At 47.7% G+C, this 15,406-nt stretch overlaps 1 protein-coding gene across 1 annotated transcript in view; it reads right to left on the reverse strand.

Annotated features, from left to right (window-relative positions):
- Positions 1 to 766: 766 nt before the first annotated feature.
- ASH2L (ASH2 like, histone lysine methyltransferase complex subunit) overlaps positions 767 to 15,406 on the reverse strand; it is a 168,496-nt gene continuing 153,856 nt past the window's right edge. Inside the window, exon 17 of the mRNA XM_054294406.1 lies at positions 767 to 780. The gene's annotated coding sequence lies outside the window, so the exon portion shown is untranslated. The remainder of the gene's footprint in view (positions 781 to 15,406) is intronic.

Genomic DNA, 15,406 nt, shown 5'->3' on the forward strand with positions numbered 1-15,406 from the left:
GGAATTTCACCAGCCTGGCAGAGGCACTGTGGCATCATCCTGGTAGGATACTCCAATGGTGGGATGGTTTTGACAGGGATTCTGTGCCCCCAAAAGCTGGAGTAGCTTCCATTGCTGCTCTGAGCACATTGCTGTGGACTCGAGGTAATGCAGGTCCCCTCAATCATGGTTGTTTGTTTTTTCCAACCCAACATGATAAAAGAGCCTCCCCCCAGCCCCCAAATCTGCCCTGTCATGCAGTTCTGGCAGGGCATGTTACCCAATAGGATTTCTGTTAAAATGTGATTTTCTTCTGCTTGTAATTTCATTACAAGGCATTTGTGTAGAACATCGACCCCACAGGTAATAAATATAGGGGCAGGGGAGCAAGAGTAGAGAGCATGGATGATTCCTAATGAAGGATGCAAGCAGAGGTGAAACAATCAAGGCTGGGCACAACCACCATCATTTATTGGTGCCTTATTGGAATAATTACCAATATAGCCAGACAGGATGTGCCTGAGCTTGTCTGGCCCTTGGTGCTGAACTAAATAGTGGAAACTGTGGTGTTTCACCCCAGAGACACTTTTGGCTGGCTGGGTGAGTGATACACCTGGGAGGGAATTATCAGGGGAGAGTTTCTGAGGTAAACCCTGAAATCACAACGCAACAGTGCCTGATGTGGAGAAATACTTCATCGAGGGATTATTGCCATTGAACACATCTTTCACTTCTTCCATCTTTCCTGAACAGAGTGCACACACTGCACAGAATCTCATGACTGTTCACACACACACACACCTGGCCCTGACAGGCCAAGGAAACAAAACACCATCACTGTGGGTAAACAATCTCCATATTGCATTCTACTTTTGTAGTAGAAAAACAATAAGAATTGTGTTTCCTTTCTCTGAGGTTCAGAGAACTTGAATCGCAGGAATATTCTTGGGGAGAATCGTGCCTTGCTTTTCTCTGTGAAGAGAAATGTGGGAATACACCTCGGTGAGAAGAAAGCAGGAATGTTCACCTCCATCCTTAGCCCACTCCAGACCAAACTCATCCTGCTCCCCTCTCCCTGCCTGCAGGGGCTGTGCTGGAACTCAAACTCAAGAATAACCCAACCCAGAGGGCTGAAATGCATTTTTCCAAGGCAAAAGAGCAGGAACAAGGCGGTTTCCCCCTGCAGCAGTCTGGGGGTGCTGGGCAGACGATGCCGAGCCCAGCGATGCCGCTTGGCATTCCTCCCACAGCCGAGGAATAAACACGGCTTTGTTTTAACCCCCCTCGCCGCACAGACAAGAAGCACTCCGAGGCTTTCAGAAGCTCATCTGCATCATAATGCTGGCGGATTCCTATCTGGAGTGATCCGAGTGTCAAAACCCGGGATCCAGCCGTGAATTACGGGGGGAAGAAGCGTCGCAGGGAAAATGACACCGGGTGTGGGAGGGAGAGGAGCTGCCTGAGGGCTGATCCCGACCACGGGCTTTTAAACAAATGTCTGAGAGAGAGAAGGGCGAGGAGAAAACCTGGGGTCCTGCCAAGAGAAAACTTGGGGTCCTGTGAGCAGGATTCAGGCTGTTGTTCGGGTCTTGTCCCCCAAACCATGAGCAAATCCTTGTCCTCAGCATCCACAGGGTGGTTGGGAAGCCGTGGCATCACAAGAAAGCGTGAGGGCTGCTCCTGGGCCACAAGCTTTTAAATAAACGTCTGAGAGAGAGGAGGGTGAGGAGAAATCCTGGGGTCCTGCGAGGAGAAATCCTGGGGTCCTGCGAGCAGGATTCAGGCTGCTGCTGGAGCTTTATCCCCCAAACCATGAGCAAATCCTTGTCCTCAGCATCCACAGGGTGGCTGGGAAGCCAGGGCATCACCAGAGAGCCTGAGGGTAGCTCCTGGGCCACGGGATTTTAAATAAATGTCTGAGAGAGAGGAGGACGAGGAGAAATCTTGGGGTCCTGCCAGGAGAAAACCTGGGGTCCTGTGAGGAGAAAACCATGAGCAAATCCTTGTCCTAAGCATCCACAGGGTGGCTGGGAAGCCAGGGCATCACCAGAGAGCCCCGCGTTGGGATGGGGCCACCCCTGCACCAGCACCCACTGCATTCGGGGGGCTTTGACCTCCCCTCCCCACTGCCAACCCCTGGGAATACAGGCCACACGCCAGATGCGTGATTTCTGGGGAAATTCTGATTCATGAGCAGCAAAACCTGCTCACGCCATCCCTCTGCGAGGAGGGAGCTGTGTTTTCTCTGGCGTCTGCAGGAACAGGGGCTGCTTTGAGCCTTCCTGAGCCCTCCGGGTGTGAAGCTGCAGTGAGAACTTGTGCAAACACACACGCTGCTAGCCGGCAGCTGAATTCAGCAGAAATCACCGGCTCTGCCTTCGCTAGGAAAACAAAGCCGAATGGAACAAAAGCGCCTTGCTAACTTGGGTGAGAGCAGGAGGGCGGGCAGGGCTGGGAGGGAACCCTGCGGGCCATGAGGCTGGCCAGGGGCAGGGGCAGCGCTGCAGTGCCCTGCCAGGAGCTCCTGCAACCCAGAGCCCTTCCCAGAGCCCTTCCAAGAGCCCTTCCCCAAAGGCCTTCCTCCCCAAACCCCTTCCCCAAACCCCTTCTTCCCCAAAACCTTTCTTCTCCAAAGCCCTTCCTCCCCAGAGCCCTTCCCCAAATCCCTTCCCCAAATCCCTCCCTGACATCCCTTCCCCTCAGCCCTTCCTCCCCAAATCCCTTCCCCAAATCCCTTCCCCAGAGCCCTTCCTCAAAGCCCTTCCTCTCCTCAGTCCTTTCCTAAAGCCCTTCCCCAAAACTCTTCTTCTACACAGCCCTTCCTCCTCAAAACCCTTCCTCAGAGCCCTTCCCCACAGCCCTTCCTCCCCAGAATCCTTCCCCAAAACCCTTCCTCCCCAAAACCCTTCTTCTCCACAGCCTTTCCCCACAACCCTTCCTCCCCATATCCCTTCCCCAAATTCCTTCCCCAAAGCTCTTCCTCCCTTCAGCCCTTCCATCCTCACAGCCTTTCCTCCCCACAGCCCTTCCCCAGAGCCCTTCTTCGCCACAGCCCTTCCTCACAGCCCTTCCTCCCCAAATCTCTTCCTCAGAGCCCTTCCCCAAAACTCTTCCTCCCCTCAGCCCGTCCAAATCTCTCCTTGGCAGGAGGGGCAGACCAAGCATGCCGTTATTGATTTATTCCAGTTATTTTAACAGATTTACTGGAAAGCACAGAGCAGGCAGTGCTGGGCTCAGCTGGCACACAGCATTTCTCCTCACGGCTCCATCGCTGCTCCCCGCGGATCTGTGAGACCGACAAGCCCCTGGCTGGTGGCAGCACTTGGCCATTTCTGCTCCGAGCTGCCTGCGGCATCCAGTTGTTGTTTGGGATTTTTCCCTCTGCCCCTGCTGCGTTTCACAGCATTCTGCTGAGCAGGAGGAGCTGAGGATGGAGCTCTGAGCAGGGAAATTCACCTGCAGGAAAACCGAGGAATTTGGGCAGAGAAGGAGCCCCCGAGCTCCAACCAGCCCTGCGGGGGCTCTCACCTCCTCCAGAGCATCCTCGGGATCTCTGCTGGTGATTTTTTTTTTCGAGAAAAGCTGGAAAGTCTCTTTTCTTAGCCCGGGTGCTTGAAGGAAGAGTCAGAACTCTTCATTTCTTGGTCTCAAGGTTGCTCATTGTGTCTTATCTATAAAAATCTTTCTTTTGTTCTGCTGAGTCAGTCAGAGGAACTCTGCCTGCCCCCGGGGCGGTGTTATGTTTTTATACTAAAAACTAAATGTTCAATATTCACAATTACTTCCTAATACTTATCACCTGTGTTAGACAGTGAGCTTCTACTCTAAATTAATCTAGAAGGGCCACCATCACAGCAGAAGATGGAGGCCAAGAAGAAGAAGGAGAAAGGCTGGACATGTTTAGATTCTTCCATTTTCTTTTTCTGAATTTCTATTCTAAAAACTTCAAAATCTACTTTTTTTTTTTTAACTTTGTGATAAATTTGCTATCATTCTTAATTACTAATTAATTAATTAATTTAATTATTCTAAATTTACTATCATTCTTAACTACTTAATTTGTCATGGCTTTCAGATCTTCATCTAAGGTTGGTAATAATTCAAACCACAGGCGTTTTGGGCTCTGTGCCAGGGTCTCTGAGCCCCCTGGCAGGGTCTGGGCTGCTCAGGACAGCCAGAGGGATGTCCTGGCTCCTGACAGGTCAGGGTTCCTCAGGACAGCCCCCCCCCGGGTCATGTGCTGGAGTCACTCAGCCACATTTTGTCGCCTTTCCATCCTACTACATATTTATCAGCCTCATTTGCATGGCATTTGCATAAACCGCTGCGGAGTGTCTCTCCTGAAGTTTGCATCTCCATAATTCTGCATTTTGACTTCCCAGGACAGAGCCTTTGTTTTATGCCATTGCCAGCAAATTCCTGCTGGGGCGGGTTCAGGTTTCCAGCGCACCACGAGCACACAGCCGTTCCCATCCGCAGCTCCAGAGAATTTCCCTGCTCCCTTCCAGCTCCAAACAGCAGCAGCCCGGATCCTGTTGGGAATCCTCCATCTTATTTTGATGCCTGAACACACATTTTGGGATGAAAACCTTTTTTAAAAGCTCCAGGACCAAGGCTCTGCCACCACAGCTCAGGGATGTGGCCATTCCTTATCCAGGCGTTCCTTTTCTGACTCCTCACATCCCCATGGAGTGAGAGGAAATACATTTTTGATTCCAGACCCTAATTAGGCCTCAGGAAAGGATATAATGTGCTCTGTGCTCACCAAAGCATCCAAGATTTGGCAGGGTTCACTTGTGGTTCCCAAGATGGTGCTGAGGAAGGAGGAGTGTTGATCCCCCCACAATATTTCCAGTGGGAATGAGGGAAAAACTCTCATCCCACGGGCAGAAGGGGCAGCAGGAGGAGGTTTATAAAAAGTTTTAATTTCTTGGTGTGAAGCAGCCATTTCTGTATAATTCCCATCATCTTCCACAGCAGTGTTGGGACAGAGCCCCTCGGGGTACCCAAGATGGTGCTGAGGAGGGAGAAGGGTCCATCCTCTCCACAATATTTCCAGTGGGAATGAGGGAAAGACTCACATGGGCAGAATCGGCAGGAGAAGATTCATAAAAAGTTTTAATTTCTTGGTGCGAGGCAGCCATTTCTGTATCATATCCCCATCCTCCTTTTCCACAGCCCTGTGTGCCCAGAGCAGGCAGTGCAGGAGCCTGGGATGAGGACACCAGGTCAGGGGAATTGATTTCACAATCCTGGAAGAGCAAAAACCCCACAGCAACAATCTCATCGGATGTTCCTGCAAATACATCCGTGTGCATTAGGCTGCCGGGCTGCCTGGAGTGCTGGCTGAGTGCTCCCGCCGGGATCGATGCTCCCAGCCTTTAAAAACCCACTAATCACCCTGATTTATAGGTATCATGCCTTGCTTGTTCTGAGGGGAGGGTTTAAACCCTTCCTGCTTTTTAGTGCTTTTTGGTTGAGAGCAATCTCTGGCTGCTGCCTGCCCTACAGTGCCCTCACAAAATCTGCTGGAGCAGATTGCTGGGGAGGCAGATCCTGGGGAAGGGGTTTCATGAGCATCCAAGTTTTGGAAGTCTCCAGCACCATGGCAGCTCCAGGGTGCAATATCTGTGCTGGAATTGCACCCTTGAGCCTGTTCTCTGCCCGGCAGCTGGTCTGTTATCCGCAGGGTTTGGCTCATAGAAGCAAGTCTGGCTGGTCTGCGGTGTCCTGGGGCTGAGGGCTCTCAGAGCCTCATCCAGCCAAGCCAGGGAGCTGAAAAACCCCTCCCTGGGAGCTGCAGCACAGACAAGGGCCTCTCCAGCATCCCCTGTCTGGGCAATGGGAGTGGGAACAGCATCACTGAACCAGGGCATCTCCCTGGTGACAAAAACGAGAGCAGGATCCAGGTACTAAAGTGATTTCAGCATTTATTATAGGAAAAAGAAAGGCCTAAAGCAAGGGTGGTTTTCAGCATTTATTATAAAAAAAGGAAGGCCTAAAGCAAGGGGGCCTGGGCCAAGCAGGAGCGTTCCCGTCCACCAGCCCTGGATTTCCTTTTTGATGATGTCCCAGATGGAGCAGCACAACTCAGTGGGTCAGGAGCCCCTTTTTATCCTGTTTTTTGTCCCTTTGGATTGGTTTCCTTTTGGATCCTTCATTTGCATGAAGGTTTTAGGCCTTGATTGGCCATTGCAGCTCTGTCCAGGCTGGCTCGTGGTGCGCTTTACTGAGGTGTGTTATGGTACCTTAAATACCTGATTTCTTACAACTACCCCTTAAACCCCTTTTACAATATAATAACCAAACTGAGAGTACATGCTTAACGACCTACCAACTATTTTACAACACTTTCTAACTTATTTTTAACCCTGGGGTGCTGAGGAGCATCTCCGAGGGCATTGGGAAGGATCTCCACGAGGTGCTGCATCTCCACGGGGTGCTGCCTGCAGCCTGATTGAGCCCTGCTCTGCTCAGCTAATCAAAAGGAGCTGAAGTGCCTCCCTGATTGCAGTGAGTAAGTGCCTCCGTGGGCAGCAAATGCCGGGCACTGGAGAGCTCTTCAATCACACCACAAAATAGATGGCACAGCCAGGAGCACTCGGGGGTTGCCTGGGGACAGAGAGAGAGGATTGGCACCACATTTCTCTCCACAGAGAAAAGCAAGGCACAATTCCTCCCAAGAATATTTCTGGGTTCCTCTGAACCTCAGAGAAAGGAAAAACTATTCTTATCTCATTTGCTGTACCTGTGTTTGTACAAAAGCAAAATGCAATATGGAGATTGTTTATCCAACGTGATGGTGTTTTATTTCCTTGGCCTGTCAGGGCCAAGTGTGTGTGCGAGTCAAAACTATCAGCTAACAGTCACAAGATGTTGTGCAATTGTGTGCAGTTGAGATTCAGTTTAGATATAATGTAACATAGTATAATATAGTATAATATAGTACAATATAGTATAATATAATATAGTATAACATAGTATAGTATAGTATAGTATAGTATAGTATAATATAGTATAATATAGTATAGTATAGTATAATATAGTATAGTATAATATAGTATAATATAATATAATATAATATCATATCATATCATATCATATCATATCATATAATGTGTAATATAATATAATATAATATAATATGTAATATAATATAATGTGTAATATAATATAATGTGTAATATAATAAAGTAATTAACCTTCTGATAAAATAGAGTCAGATAAATGATTCCCTCCCTTTGTTAGGGGTGTCATGCAAATTTGTTAGAGGATGACGAGGGAGGAGGAAGAGGGAGCAGTAACTCCATCTCTGGGTGTTGTGGGGGGCTGCAGGAGACCCATCAATGGCCTCGTGGTGTTTCTGGTCCTCAAATCTGTGAACCCACGGAGTGTTTTCAAAGCATTTCCTGTATTTAAGGAGAGAGCTGCTCTGGAGTGCTTTACTCATGTCCTGTAAATAATGCATTGGTTTCACTTACAGGAGGGAAAGCAGCCCAGGTTTGTGTTACTGCAGACAGAGCACAGCATCCCCCCCTCCCTCCCCTGGCTCCTTCCTCCCCACAAACTCCTATTCCTAATTTCCCTTTTCCTATTTAATGAGCCGGTAAGCACGGGGATGATGCCTGGCTCGGAGTGCCCTGTGCATCAGGCAGAGATGATCCCATTAGGAGCAGTCTAGCGAGCCTGGCTGGATACCTCCCGTCCTGCCCGGGGCTGGGGGCTCCCTGGGACCCCCTGCCTTCCCCCAGGGCGTGGAAACTCTCCTAGATGAAGCCTGTGAAAAATGCATGTATTTTATGATTGGCTTTTGCAAATATTCAAATGAATATTATATGTGTTGTGTTAGAAAGTGATGCTGCGTTAATTCTCTTAAGTACTGTGTTAAATGTAGCTTTAGGTTATAAAAATTGTTAAAATAGAAACGATGCTATGTAGGATACTTTTTTTAAAGAAAGGACTTGCAGGGAGATATTAGCCACAGGACACCTGAATCTTTCAGAGAAAGAGAATTTATTGCTCCATTATCAGAAGAAATGAACTTCTTCCCACCTCGAAGGCACTGTTAGGATTCAGAGGAAGAAGCTGATGATGACCAGACAGAATCCTGTGTTTGAATTGAATTTATGCATCGTGTATGAGGTGTATGAATATGCAACAGGCTGTTGCTTTTAAGGGTTAATCCTCTGTTAACGTGGGTCCTTTTTTGGGCTTGTGCTGCCCAGAAAAACGTACCCAGACATCCATAACTCTCTGTTTCTGTTGTCTCATATTGTCCTAATTCAAATTGTCCAAAATATTATTACTCTAACTGTATTACTATTTTTATAACCATTTTATTACTATTAAACTTTTAAAATTTTAAAAACAAGCGATTGGCGTTTTTCACAGGGACCATGCTGGTTCATGCCAGCCCTTTCCTGGGATGGATCTGCATGCTGTGCTGTGCTCCAAGCAGGTTTATAAACAGAGCTTCACCTGGGAGATGGACAAGCTTCCAGAAGTGTGGGTCATGCTCCAAGGAAAAGGTGTTTTCAGCTGTCTGATTGTGAGGCAAAGCAGGGAAGGGAAAACAAGTTCTGCTGTTGGAACCCTTGAACTCCTGGTGCAGGGATCAGGACGTGGCAGCTCATCAGCTCCCGTCTGACAGAGACACAGCAGGTACCGGGGTGTCACAGCATCACTGCTCAATAATTCATCAGAAAAGGCCAAGCAGAGGCAATGCTGGGAGCAGCCCCGTGGTGGGAATACGTGAGCAGCCTCAGGAGAGCCAGGCTGCAGTGAGATCCCTGCTCTGCATCAAACAGAGCTGGCAAAAGCTGCTTGGAAAACTTTGGGTGGCTTCACCTCCATTAGCATGCCTGTTAATGGAGGTGATTTTCTCTCTGTCCCTCCTGTGTAGCTATTATATTTTCTGAAAAAACTTTTCTTTAAGATTATTTCCTCCTGAGAAGCTGGGAGGCCTCCGAAACAAAATGTAAGCAATGGTTATCTGCTGCTATGGAATGCAACAGGTGCATCTGTGATTGGTCTCATGTGGTTGTTTCTAATTAATGGCCAATCACAGCGCAGCTGTCCGGACTGTCTCAGTCAGTCACAAGCTTTTGTTATCATTCTTTTTTTATTCTTAACTAGCTTTCTGATGAAATCTTTTCTTCTATTCTTATAGTATGGTTTTAATATAATATATAATATGTATTATATATTTTATATGTGTATATTTATATTATGTTATATTATGTTATATTATATTATATTATATTATATATTACATTACATTACATTATATTATATTGCATATAGTAAATAGTATATAGTATATAGTATATGGTATATAGTATAGAGTATATAGTATATAGTATATAGTATAGTGTATTATATATATTATATAGTATATATAATATATAATATATGTAATAATATATATCATAAAATAATAAATCACGCCTTCTGAAACATGGAGTCAGATCCTCGTCTCTTCCCTCATCCTACAACTCCTGCAAACACAACCACACTCCTGCAACTTTTGTCACATCATTTTCCCTTTACATCCCTCTTCCCCTTTTCTGTTTCAGGCCAGGGTAGGAAGGAGAACAGCAGGGCTCCCCCAAACACCCCCCAAACCCTGGAGAAGCCATGGGGAGGCTGAGCCAGCCTTGCCCACAGGCCTGCTCGGTGTTTGGGGGTGCCCTGAGCAGGGGCTGCACCCCAGGGCTGTGCCCCCAGTGCCCAGCCAAGGGACACCACACCCACAGGCAGGTTCCTGGTGCCCATCCTGCAGGTTAAATCTGTTCCCAGCCACAAATTAGACACTGAGTCTCATGAGTTCAGCTTAAATTACAGTGCAGGCTTGCAGTGCTCCTTCTAATTAGGAGCTTTGCTCTGGAAGCGCGGCCCTGCAGGAACGCCCTGTGCACGCTTCCTCCTGCTGGGGTAAAGCAAGGCAGGGGGGCCCATCCTGCCCATGGAGCCCCTGGAGGGTCCCATGGAACATCTGGAGGGTCCCATCCTGCCCATGGAACCCTGGAGGGTCCCATGGAACATCTGGAGGGTCCCATCCTGCCCATGGAACACCTGGAGGGTCCCATGGAACACGTGGAGGGTCCCATTCTGCCCATGGAACCCTGGAGGGTCCCATGGAACATCTGGAGGGTCCCATCCTGCCCATGGAACACCTGGATGGTCCCATCCTGCCCATGGAACACCTGGAGGGTCCCATGGAACATCTGGAGGGTCCCATCCTGCCCATGGAACACCTGGAGGGTCCCATGGAACACCTGGAGGGTCCCATCCTGCCCATGGAACCCTGGAGGGTCCCATGGAGTCTTTGTGCTAGCAAAGAAAAAAGCAAAGCACCCAGATTAAAATAATCAGCCCCCTGGAGGAGGCCAGGAGCTGCTTTGGGCCGTGTGGGAATGGCAGAGGGGGTCCCATCCCAGCAGGATGAGGCACAGCAGCGTTGGGAAGGCACCGGGGCGTTCCCACACCCATCTGGCATTTGGGTCAAAACAAACCCGGACAGGACATCTGCAGATTTTTTTTACTGAAACTTCTCATTCTCTCTCAACAGATAAAATTTCACTTTCTGGTTTGTTGTTTTTTTAACCAGAATAACCTAAAACATTTCAGAAATGTGCTCCGTGGCCCAGCCCCAGATGGCTCCCAGCATCCTCAGTGCAGCAGCCCCATCCCAGCCTGTCGCAGACATCTTTCATAGAAAATCCTTTCCTTAGGATTTTTCCCTCTGAGAAGCTGGGAGGCCTCAGGAGCAAAATGCAAACATTGATTATCTGCTGCTGTGGAATGCAACAGGTGCATCTGTGATTGGTCTCATGTGGTTGTTTCTAATTAATGGCCAATCACAGTCAGCTGGTTTGGACAGAGAGTCTGAGCCACAAACCTTTGTTATCATTCTTCCTTTTTCTATTCTTAGCCAGCCTTCTGAGATGAAACCTTTTCTTCTATTCTTTTAGTATAGTTTTAATGTAATATATATCATAAATAATACATCAAGCCTTCTGAAACACGGAGTCAGATCCTCATCTCTTCCTTCAACACGGTCACACCAGCCCTCTCCTCCCTGCTCTGTCCCTCCACTCCGGATGCAACCACAGCCCACAGTGGCTGCAGAGCTCCGGACGTGGCCCTGGGCACTCCCCTCCTGCCCAACCGATGTTTTTGTGGTCTGGCACTGAGAGCCAAACCTCTTCCCGCTGCCCCTGGGTTTGGCACAGCTGCCAGAGCCCGCTGGAGTCAGCACAGGGCTGCCAGCAGGCAGGCAGGGCATCCCTGCAGAGCCTGAGCTGCTCCATGCACAGCAGAGTGCCACTGGTTTCATTCCACCTCCCCAGTCTGTGCTGGGCACTCCCATTGTCCCCCAGCCACCAACACTGCAGGTCCCTGCTCTTGCCAGGCCTGGGAGGAGCCCCCATCCTGTGCATCTTTAGCCAAACTGGGGTCCAGCACCACCAGGCAGCAGCCAAGTTGCCACACCAGATGTAGACTTTGGTCCCTCTAGAGAGTTTGTCACCTAAAACACTCATTGTGATTTCCTGCACACTGCTTCAGTTTGTACTTGATGCATCTCTATCCAAACTGGGGTCCAGCACCACCAAGCAGCAGCCAAGTTGTCACACCAGGTGTAAACTTTGGGCCATTGAACGTTTGTCACCTAAAACACACACTGTGTCACTGCTTTAGTTTGTATTTGATGCATCTCTGTCCAAACTGGGGTCCAGCACCACCAGGCAGCAGCCAAGTTGTCACACCAGGTGTAAACTTTGGTCCCTCTAGAGAGTTTGTCACCTAATACACTCATTGTGATTTCCTGCACACTGCTTCAGTTTGTAATTGATGCTTCTCTATCCAAACTGGGGTCCAGCACCACCAGGTGCCTCCAGGTTGTCACACCACATGTAAACTTTGGGCCATTGTCCCTTTAGGATGTTTGTCACCTAAAACACCCACTGCGATTTCCTGCACACTGCTTTAGTTGTAATTTAGTTGTAACTGATTCATCTCTATCCAAACTGGGGTCCAGCACCACCAGGCAGCAGCCAGGTGCCTCCAGGTTGTCACACCAGATGTAAACTTTGGGCCACTGAACGTTTGTCACCTAAAACACCCACTGTGCTCTCCAGCAGACTGCTTTAGTTTGTAATTGATGCATTCTATCCAAAACTGGGGTCCAACACCACCAGGCAGCAGCCAAGTTGTCCCACCAGATGTAAACTTTGGGCCATTGTCCCTCTAGAAGGTTTGTCACCTAAAACACCCACTGTGATTTCCTGCAAACTCTTTAGTTTGTAATTGATATATCTCTATCCAAATTGGGGTCCAGCACCACCAGGCAGCAGCCAAGTTGTCCCACCAGATGTAAACTTTGGGCCATTGTCCCTCTAGAGTGTTTGTCACCTAAAACACCCACTGTGTTTTCCTGCACACTGTTTAGTTTGTAATTGGTGCACATAAATATATATATATAGAGAGAGAGAAACGCAGTCTCAGGTCACTATTTAAAGCCTGGGCAAGGAGGAGGACCAGAGCCAAGCCTGGTTTTTAGGAATGGGACACAGGTGCAAGCTGAGGACACGGCCCCAGGCTCTTGGCTGCATTCCAGGGCCATGCACCCATCATCCTGCAGTTTGGAGGAGTTCAAACAACCACTGCAGAGGGCTGGAGGGGCCAAGCCTGGCTCTGTGGGGCTGTGGGTGACCCCTGGCCCTGTGTATCCTATGGAATCCCCCAAGGGAGCCCAGCAATGCCCACAGAACTGAGGTCAATGTTCAGTGCTGGATGCCAGGACAGATGTTGGATGCCAGGACAGATGCTGGGTGCCAGGGGTGCCACAGAGGCTCTGCTCTCACACCTGGGCACAAAGACTGGCTCTGTCAGCTCCCTCCATCCTCATCACCCGGGAATTTGTACAAGAGGAGCCCCAGCAGAGGCAGAGCCAGGGAGAGCCTGGGGACTTGGCTCCAGCCTGAGCAAAAACACAAACACAAGCACAAACCACCTCCTGCTCAAGCACAAGCACAAACCACCTCCTGTCTGAGCCCAAGCACAAACCACCTCCTGCCCACAGCCCTGGGCTTTGCTCTTCCTCCCACAAGGGACAAAAGGGACAGAGCCAGCCCTCCCTGTGAGCAGCAGCCTCTGGATAGTGGATATTTTTGCTCCCAATGAAGGAGGAATGATGAGGAGGACTTCATTTTATCAGAAGGCTCATTAATTACTTTATTATTTATTACACTTTTTAGTTAATAACTTATTATTAATAAATAATTATATAAATATATTATAATATAAAATTATATATAATTTTAATATATAATTAATATATAATTGTGTTAATAATATATACATTCTATGTAATTATATAATATATAAATTATATATATTTATAATATAACTATAATATAAAATTATATATTAAACTATTTTACATATGTAATACATAATATACAATTTATTATTATTTATTTATAATATGTATAATTATATTATATATATTATATAATATATAATTATAATATATAATATATATTTATTTTATATTTTATATTTTATATTTTATACTTTATATAATATATAGTATGTAATATATTATATATATGGTATATAATATATAATATAATTATATATAATTATGATTATATGTAATTATAATTATATTATATAATTGATTATATACAATATATAATTTATTATTAGTTTATTTTTTATTATACTATATTATTCAATACAGCTAAAACTGAACCTGCCAAGCACTCAACCCTGCACACACTGCACAGAGTCTCATGACTGTCCCCCAACAGTCCCAGCACACACACACATTCTTGGCCCTGATAGGCCAAGGAAACAAAACACCAACAACAAATCACTTTGGGTAAACAAAACACCATCACTTTGGGTAAATAATCTCCACATTTCATTCTACTTTGGCACAAACACAGGCACAGCAAATTACAAGAATTGTTTTTCCTTTCTCTGCGGCTCAGAGAATGTGAATCCCAGAAATATCCTTGGCAAGAATTGTGCCTTGCTTTTCTCTGTGAAGAGAAATGTGGGGCTGCACACTTGGCCCTGACAGGTCAAGGAAACAAAGCACCATCACCACCAACACCATCATTGTGGGTAAACAATCTCCATATTGCATTCTACTTTTGCACAAACAGGCACAGATAAGAATTGTGTTTCCCTTCTCTGAGGTTCAGAGGACGTGAAACCCAGAAATATCCTTGGCAAGAATTGTGCCTTGCTTGTCTCTGTGAATGAAATGTGCTCCCCAGCTGGTGGGGACAGCAGTGAGGACCCCCTGCACCAGCCAGCCGAGAATTGAGGACGGGGGGTGGCACAGGCAGGGTGCCAAAGGGGCTGCAGCTGGCAGAGGAGCCCTGCCCAGTGCTCCCAGCGCTCCCAGTGCTCCCAGCGCTCCCAGTGCTCCCAGTGCTCCCAGTGCCTGCCTGCATTGGGATGTACCTGCTCCCACCCTCCCCCAGCCCAGCCAACTGGCAGGTGACGATGCCGAGGCTTTGTCCCGGCGCTGTGATGTTGCCTGTGATTTATAGGTCATTTTACAGCAGCTGTAAGGAGGCTGTAAATTATAGGAGGGGCATAAATTAGCCACGGAGCCCTTTAGTGGCCATAAAGATCTAAGGCCCACCACAGCTGCCTTTGGAGCTGGCACCCCGGGACATTCCCGAGGACAGCCAGGGGTGTCCTCAGCCAGGCCAGTGGGGCTGTGCTGGCTTATTTAGCACAGCTCAAATAAATGGGGCCTTTTATTCCAGCAGGGCCACAGAGCCAGAGTGTGACAGGTGGGGAGGGGCCGGGGTGGTGGGGCAGCCCAGGGGCTCCCTGCCCCATCCCAACCTTTCCCTTTTGTTTTGTTGGGGGGAGAAGTCACTGCATCCTCCCCAAAGGGGGTCCTGGAGCTGGGACCCTGAGACCCAAACATTCCTCTGGCTGCCCTGAGTGATTCGAGACCCTAGCAAAGAGCTCAGAAACCTTGGCATGGAGTCAAAAACACCTGTGCCTTCAATTTTAGTCCATAAAAAAAATTATCAACTTTGGGTGAAGATTTACAAGCCACAAGGGTTTGAGTAGAATGATAGTGAATTTGTCACAGGGTGAAAAAGTAGAATTTTGGGGATTTACAATGGAGGTTCAAGAAGCAAAATAGGAGAATCTAAGCGTGTCCTGTCCTCCTCCTCCTCCTCCTCTTTCTTCTTCTTTTCTTCTTCGCTTCTTCTTCTTCTTCTACTTCCTCTTCTTCTTTTCTTCTTCTTCTTCTTCTTCTTCTTCTTTTTCTTCTTCTTCTCCTTCTCTTCTTCTTCTTTTCTTCTTCTCCTTCTCCTTCTTCTTCTTTTCTTCTTTTCTTCTTTTCTTCTTCTTCTTCTTGTCCTCCATCTTCTGCTGTGATGGT

Source organism: Melozone crissalis, unplaced genomic scaffold (assembly GCF_028551555.1).
Source record: "Melozone crissalis strain CALT ecotype California unplaced genomic scaffold, PUWL_Pcris_2 ptg000247l_1, whole genome shotgun sequence".
In the NCBI taxonomy this organism is placed as follows: domain Eukaryota; kingdom Metazoa; phylum Chordata; class Aves; order Passeriformes; family Passerellidae; genus Melozone; species Melozone crissalis.